Source organism: Lampetra planeri, unplaced genomic scaffold (genome assembly GCF_965212315.1).
Source record: "Lampetra planeri unplaced genomic scaffold, kcLamPlan1.2.h2 scaffold_276, whole genome shotgun sequence".
NCBI classification, from domain to species: Eukaryota; Metazoa; Chordata; class Hyperoartia; order Petromyzontiformes; family Petromyzontidae; genus Lampetra; species Lampetra planeri.
This window is the reverse complement of record NW_027615103.1, coordinates 50001-57500: the sequence shown is the minus strand read 5'-3', so window position 1 is coordinate 57500 and position 7500 is coordinate 50001.

Here is a 7500-nt window from a genome sequence, read left to right as displayed (position 1 = left end):
GAACAGATAGAGAGCGGAGGAGGTACGCCGTCACGCGCGCGTCCGTCCGAACCGAACTCCAGGGGTGGAACACCCTCCCCCACGCAGGCTGCGGGGCTCTGTTGAAGGACACCTGAGTGAGACGGGTCGTCTTGGTCTGCGGGCTGCCTTAACGGCTTCCCTCGGGGCTAGAGCGGAGTCAGGGCCTTCGCAGGTGCGTTTCGTCAGCCCCTCCTACGCATCGCCACCGAGGAATTACAAGAGGCGGGCTCCCAGGGCCGGTGGAACCGTCCGCACGACGAAGGAACCCGGCGTGATGCCGGGGCCGACGCGGCGGGGGCCCACCGATGGGGAGTCACGTTTGCCATTCGGACAAATGATTCGAAACGGACAACCGACACCAAATCCGACCGACAACATTGCCCTGTGCCCGGGGTCGGGCAAGGCGGGAGGGTCGCCAGCCTCTCCCTTGGCAAGTTTGTACTTTGCCATTTTTTTTTTTTTTTGTTGTTTGTTTGTTTGTTTCGTCTTCTCCCATGAGAACCGGGACAGTACGCGCTCACGAGAAAGTCACGACACAGTGAGCCGAACCCGGACTGGGCTCAGAGGAGCGCCGCCGTCCTCTGTCTGGAGCTCAGAAAATTTTTGAAAACCGGGTTTCTGAAATCGGGCTGGAACGGCCTGAACGAAGTCGATATGGCGAAAGCAGGGAAACCAGTTCTCTGCCCCCTGTTTGTACTTTGCCATTTTTTCCTTTCACAGGAGAACCGGGACACACACAGGCTGCAGCGCACCACGTCAGTCCCAGAACAGTGCCTGATCCCGGGCAGGGCTGAGAGGAGCGCCGCCGTCCTCTGCCTGGAGCTCACAGCCTCTTAAAACCCGGGTTTCTGAAATCGGGCTGGAACGGCCTGAACGAAGTCGATATGGCGAAAGCAGGGAAACCAGTTCTCTGCCCCCTGTTTGTACTTTGCCATTTTTTCCTCTCACAGGAGAACCGGGACACACACAGGCTGCAGCGCACCACGTCAGTCCCAGAACAGTGCCTGATCCCGGGCAGGGCTGAGAGGAGCGCCGCCGTCCTCTGCCTGGAGCTCACAGCCTCTTAAAACCCGGGTTTCTGAAATCGGGCTGGAACGGCCTGAACGAAGTGTGTTTGGCGAAAGCAGGGGACAGAGATCTCTGTCCCCTGTTTGTACTTTGCCATTTTTTCCTCTCACAGGAGAACCGGGACACACACAGGCTGCAGCGCACCACGTCAGTCCCAGAACAGTGCCTGATCCCGGGCAGGGCTGAGAGGAGCGCCGCCGTCCTCTGCCTGGAGCTCACAGCCTCTTAAAACCCGGGTTTCTGAAATCGGGCTGGAACGGCCTGAACGAAGTCGATATGGCGAAAGCAGGGAAACCAGTTCTCTGCCCCCTGTTTGTACTTTGCCTTTTTTTCCTCTCACAGGAGAACCGGGACACACACAGGCTGCACAGCACCACGTCAATCCCAGAACAGTGCCTGATCCCGGGCAGGGCTGAGAGGAGCGCCGCCGTCCTCTGCCTGGAGCTCACAGCCTCTTAAAACCCGGGTTTCTGAAATCGGGCTGGAACGGCCTGAACGAAGTCGATATGGCGAAAGCAGGGAAACCAGTTCTCTACCCCCTGTTTGTACTTTGCCTTTTTTTTCCTCTCACAGGAGAACCGGGACACACACAGGCTGCACAGCACCACGTCAGTCCCAGAACAGTGCCTGATCCCGGGCAGGGCTGAGAGGAGCGCCGCCGTCCTCTGCCTGGAGCTCACAGCCTCTTAAAACCCGGGTTTCTGAAATCGGGCTGGAACGGCCTGAACGAAGTCGATATGGCGAAAGCAGGGAAACCAGTTCTCTACCCCCTGTTTGTACTTTGCCTTTTTTTTTCCTCTCACAGGAGAACCGGGACACACACAGGCTGCAGCGCACCACGTCAGTCCCAGAACAGTGCCTGATCCCGGGCAGGGCTGAGAGGAGCGCCGCCGTCCTCTGCCTGGAGCTCACAGCCTCTTAAAACCCAGGTTTCTGAAATCGGGCTGACAGGCGCTGAGAGAAGTGTGTTTGGCGAAAGCAGGGGACAGAGATCTCTGTCCCCTGTTTGTACTTTGCCATGTTTTTCTTCTCACTGGAGAACCGGGACACACACAGGCTGCAGCGCACCACGTCAGTCCCAGAACAGTGCCTGATCCCGGGCAGGGCTGAGAGGAGCGCCGCCGTCCTCTGCCTGGAGCTCGCAGCCTCTTAAAACCCGGGTTTCTGAAATCGGGCTGACAGGCGCTGAGAGAAGTGTGTTTGGCGAAAGCAGGGGACAGAGATCTCTGTCCCCTGTTTGTACTTTGCAATTTTTTTTCTTCTCACAGGAGAACCGGGACTCACACAGGCTGCAGCGCACCACGTCAGTCCCAGAACAGTGCCTGATCCCGGGCAGGGCTGAGAGGAGCGCCGCCGTCCTCTGCCTGGAGCTCGCAGCCTCTTAAAACCCGGGTTTCTGAAATCGGGCTGGAACGGCCTGAGAGAAGTGTGTTTGGCGAAAGCAGGGGACAGAGATCTCTGTCCCCTGTTTGTACTTTGCAATTTTTTTTTTCTTCTCACAGGAGAACCGGGACACACACAGGCTGCAGCGCACCACGTCAGTCCCAGAACAGTGCCTGATCCCGGGCAGGGCTGAGAGGAGCGCCGCCGTCCTCTGCCTGGAGCTCACAGCCTCTTAAAACCCAGGTTTCTGAAATCGGGCTGACAGGCGCTGAGAGAAGTGTGTTTGGCGAAAGCAGGGGACAGAGATCTCTGTCCCCTGTTTGTACTTTGCCATGTTTTTCTTCTCACTGGAGAACCGGGACACACACAGGCTGCAGCGCACCACGTCAGTCCCAGAACAGTGCCTGATCCCGGGCAGGGCTGAGAGGAGCGCCGCCGTCCTCTGCCTGGAGCTCGCAGCCTCTTAAAACCCGGGTTTCTGAAATCGGGCTGGAACGGCCTGAGAGAAGTGTGTTTGGCGAAAGCAGGGGACAGAGATCTCTGTCCCCTGTTTGTACTTTGCAATTTTTTTTCTTCTCACAGGAGAACCGGGACTCACACAGGCTGCAGCGCACCACGTCAGTCCCAGAACAGTGCCTGATCCCGGGCAGGGCTGAGAGGAGCGCCGCCGTCCTCTGCCTGGAGCTCGCAGCCTCTTAAAACCCGGGTTTCTGAAATCGGGCTGGAACGGCCTGAGAGAAGTGTGTTTGGCGAAAGCAGGGGACAGAGATCTCTGTCCCCTGTTTGTACTTTGCAATTTTTTTTTTCTTCTCACAGGAGAACCGGGACACACACAGGCTGCAGCGCACCACGTCAGTCCCAGAACAGTGCCTGATCCCGGGCAGGGCTGAGAGGAGCGCCGCCGTCCTCTGCCTGGAGCTCACAGCCTCTTAAAACCCAGGTTTCTGAAATCGGGCTGACAGGCGCTGAGAGAAGTGTGTTTGACGAAAGCAGGGGACAGAGATCTCTGTCCCCTGTTTGTACTTTGCCATGTTTTTCTTCTCACTGGAGAACCGGGACACACACAGGCTGCAGCGCACCACGTCAGTCCCAGAACAGTGCCTGATCCCGGGCAGGGCTGAGAGGAGCGCCGCCGTCCTCTGCCTGGAGCTCGCAGCCTCTTAAAACCCGGGTTTCTGAAATCGGGCTGGAACGGCCTGAGAGAAGTGTGTTTGGCGAAAGCAGGGGACAGAGATCTCTGTCCCCTGTTTGTACTTTGCAATTTTTTTTCTTCTCACAGGAGAACCGGGACTCACACAGGCTGCAGCGCACCACGTCAGTCCCAGAACAGTGCCTGATCCCGGGCAGGGCTGAGAGGAGCGCCGCCGTCCTCTGCCTGGAGCTCGCAGCCTCTTAAAACCCGGGTTTCTGAAATCGGGCTGGAACGGCCTGAGAGAAGTGTGTTTGGCGAAAGCAGGGGACAGAGATCTCTGTCCCCTGTTTGTACTTTGCAATTTTTTTTTTCTTCTCACAGGAGAACCGGGACACACACAGGCTGCAGCGCACCACGTCAGTCCCAGAACAGTGCCTGATCCCGGGCAGGGCTGAGAGGAGCGCCGCCGTCCTCTGCCTGGAGCTCACAGCCTCTTAAAACCCAGGTTTCTGAAATCGGGCTGACAGGCGCTGAGAGAAGTGTGTTTGGCGAAAGCAGGGGACAGAGATCTCTGTCCCCTGTTTGTACTTTGCCATGTTTTTCTTCTCACTGGAGAACCGGGACACACACAGGCTGCAGCGCACCACGTCAGTCCCAGAACAGTGCCTGATCCCGGGCAGGGCTGAGAGGAGCGCCGCCGTCCTCTGCCTGGAGCTCGCAGCCTCTTAAAACCCGGGTTTCTGAAATCGGGCTGGAACGGCCTGAGAGAAGTGTGTTTGGCGAAAGCAGGGGACAGAGATCTCTGTCCCCTGTTTCTACTTTGCAATTTTTTTTCTTCTCACAGGAGAACCGGGACTCACACAGGCTGCAGCGCACCACGTCAGTCCCAGAACAGTGCCTGATCCCGGGCAGGGCTGAGAGGAGCGCCGCCGTCCTCTGCCTGGAGCTCGCAGCCTCTTAAAACCCGGGTTTCTGAAATCGGGCTGGAACGGCCTGAGAGAAGTGTGTTTGGCGAAAGCAGGGGACAGAGATCTCTGTCCCCTGTTTGTACTTTGCAATTTTTTTTCTTCTCACAGGAGAACCGGGACACACACAGGCTGCAGCGCACCACGTCAGTCCCAGAACAGTGCCTGATCCCGGGCAGGGCTGAGAGGAGCGCCGCCGTCCTCTGCCTGGAGCTCGCAGCCTCTTAAAACCCAGGTTTCTGAAATCGGGCTGACAGGCGCTGAGAGAAGTGTGTTTCTCGGCCCCCTGTTTGTACTTTGCCATTTTTTTTCGCCTCGCGCCCCTGGTACACCGGCTCGAGCTTTGCGGCCCGTGGTACCCCGGCAGCAGCTTCGTGCCCCTGGTACCCCGGCCGCAGTTTCACGCCCCTGGTACACCGGCTACTGTTTACTGACCACATTGTCACAAATGCAGTACCCTGACACACACAGACAGACACACACAGGCACACACAGACGCACACAGACACACACAATGTCTCTGTCTGTGTATCTCTCCCTCTCACACACACAGACACACATACATACACACGCACTCACTCACACACAAGTGCGCGTGTGCACACACACACACACACACACACACACACACACACACACACACACACACACACACACACACACACACACACACACAGTGTCTCTCTCTCTCTCTCTCTCTCTCTCTCTCTCTCTCTCTCTCTCTCTCTTCTCTCTTTCTCTCTCTCTCTCTCTCTCTCTCCCTGCGCTCTCATCCAGGTGCACAGCCTCACGTGCACTCCCAGGCTCCAGCTCACCTCCAGGAAGGAGAAAGAGCACAAGTTATGCAGGTTTCATGCACTCTCAGCCCGCCAGCAGACACAGAAGGCGCTCTGCTTTCAGTCTGGAGCAGAGAAGACTGCACACACGCACACACACATCCTCACTGCACTCTCAGGCCCGAGCTCACCTCCAGGAAGGAGAAAGAGCACAAGTTATGCAGGTTTCATGCACTCTCAGCCCGCCAGCAGACACAGAAGGAGCTCTCCTTTCAGTCTGGAGCAGAGAAGACTGCACACACACACAGCCTCCCTGCACTCACAGGCCGGAGCAGAGCACAAGTTATCCAGGTACCGTGCACTGCACTGTCAGGCTCCAGCTCACCTTCAGGCAGGAGCTCAGCAGACTGCACCAAACAGCCTCCCTGCACTCACAGGCCGGAGGACAGCACAAGTTGTCCAGGTATCATGCACACTCAGCCCGGGGCACAGCACACAAGTTATGCAGGTACCGTGCACTGCACTCTCAGGCCCGAGCTCACCTCCAGGAAGGAGAAAGAGCACAAGTTATGCAGGTTTCATGCACTCTCAGCCCGCCAGCAGACACAGAAGGAGCTCTGCTTTCAGTCTGGAGCGGAGCAGACTGCACTCTCAGGCCCGAGCTCACCTCCAGGAAGGAGAAAGAGCACAAGTTATGCAGGTTTCATGCACTCTCAGCCCGCCAGCAGACACAGAAGGAGCTCTCCTTTCAGTCTGGAGCAGAGAAGACTGCACGCACACACACACAGCCTCCCTGCACTCACAGGCCGGAGCAGAGCACAAGTTATCCAGGTACCGTGCACTGCACTGTCAGGCTCCAGCTCACCTCCAGGAAGGAGCAGAGCAGAAGTTATACAGGTTTCATGCACCCTCAGCCCGCCAGCAGACACAGAAGGAACTCTGCTTTCATTCAGGAGCACAGCAGACTGCTCACACAGCCTCACTGCACTCTCAGGCTCCAGCTCACCTCCAGGAAGGAGAAAGAGCACAAGTTATGCAGGTTTCATGAACTCTCAGCCCGCCAGCAGACACAGAAGGAGCTCTCCTTTCAGTCTGGAGCAGAGAAGACTGCACGCACACACACACAGCCTCCCTGCACTCACAGGCCGGAGGACAGCACAAGTTGTCCAGGTATCATGCACACTCAGCCTGGAGCACAGCAGACTGCACTCTCAGGCCCGAGCTCACCTCCAGGAAGGAGAAATGGAAGAAGTTATGCAGGTTTCATGTGCTCTCAGCCCGCCAGCAGACGGAAAAGGGGCTCCTTTCAGTGTGGAGCGGAGCAGACTGCACACACACATCCTCCCTGCACTCTCAGGCCCGAGCTCACCTCCAGGAAGGAGAAAGAGCACAAGTTATGCAGGTACCGTGCACTGCACTGTCAGGCTCCAGCTCACCTCCAGGAAGGAGCAGAGCAGAAGTTATACAGGTTTCATGCACCCTCAGCCCGCCAGCAGACACAGAAGGAACTCTGCTTTCATTCAGGAGCACAGCAGACTGCTCACACAGCCTCACTGCACTCTCAGGCCCGAGCTCACCTCCAGGAAGGAGAAAGAGCACAAGTTATGCAGGTTTCATGCACTCTCAGCCCGCCAGCAGACACAGAAGGAGCTCTCCTTTCAGTCTGGAGCAGAGAAGACTGCACGCACACACACACACAGCCTCCCTGCACTCACAGGCCGGAGCAGAGCACAAGTTATCCAGGTACCGTGCACTGCACTGTCAGGCTCCAGCTCACCTTCAGGCAGGAGCTCAGCAGACTGCACCAAACAGCCTCCCTGCACTCACAGGCCGGAGGACAGCACAAGTTGTCCAGGTATCATGCACACTCAGCCTGGAGCACAGCAGACTGCACTCTCAGGCCCGAGCTCACCTCCAGGAAGGAGAAATGGAAGAAGTTATGCAGGTTTCATGTGCTCTCAGCCCGCCAGCAGACGGAAAAGGGGCTCCTTTCAGTGTGGAGCGGAGCAGACTGCACACACACATCCTCCCTGCACTCTCAGGCCCGAGCTCACCTCCAGGAAGGAGAAAGAGCACAAGTTATGCAGGTTTCATGCACTCTCAGCCCGCCAGCAGACACAGAAGGAGCTCTGCTTTCAGTCTGGAGCGGAGCAGA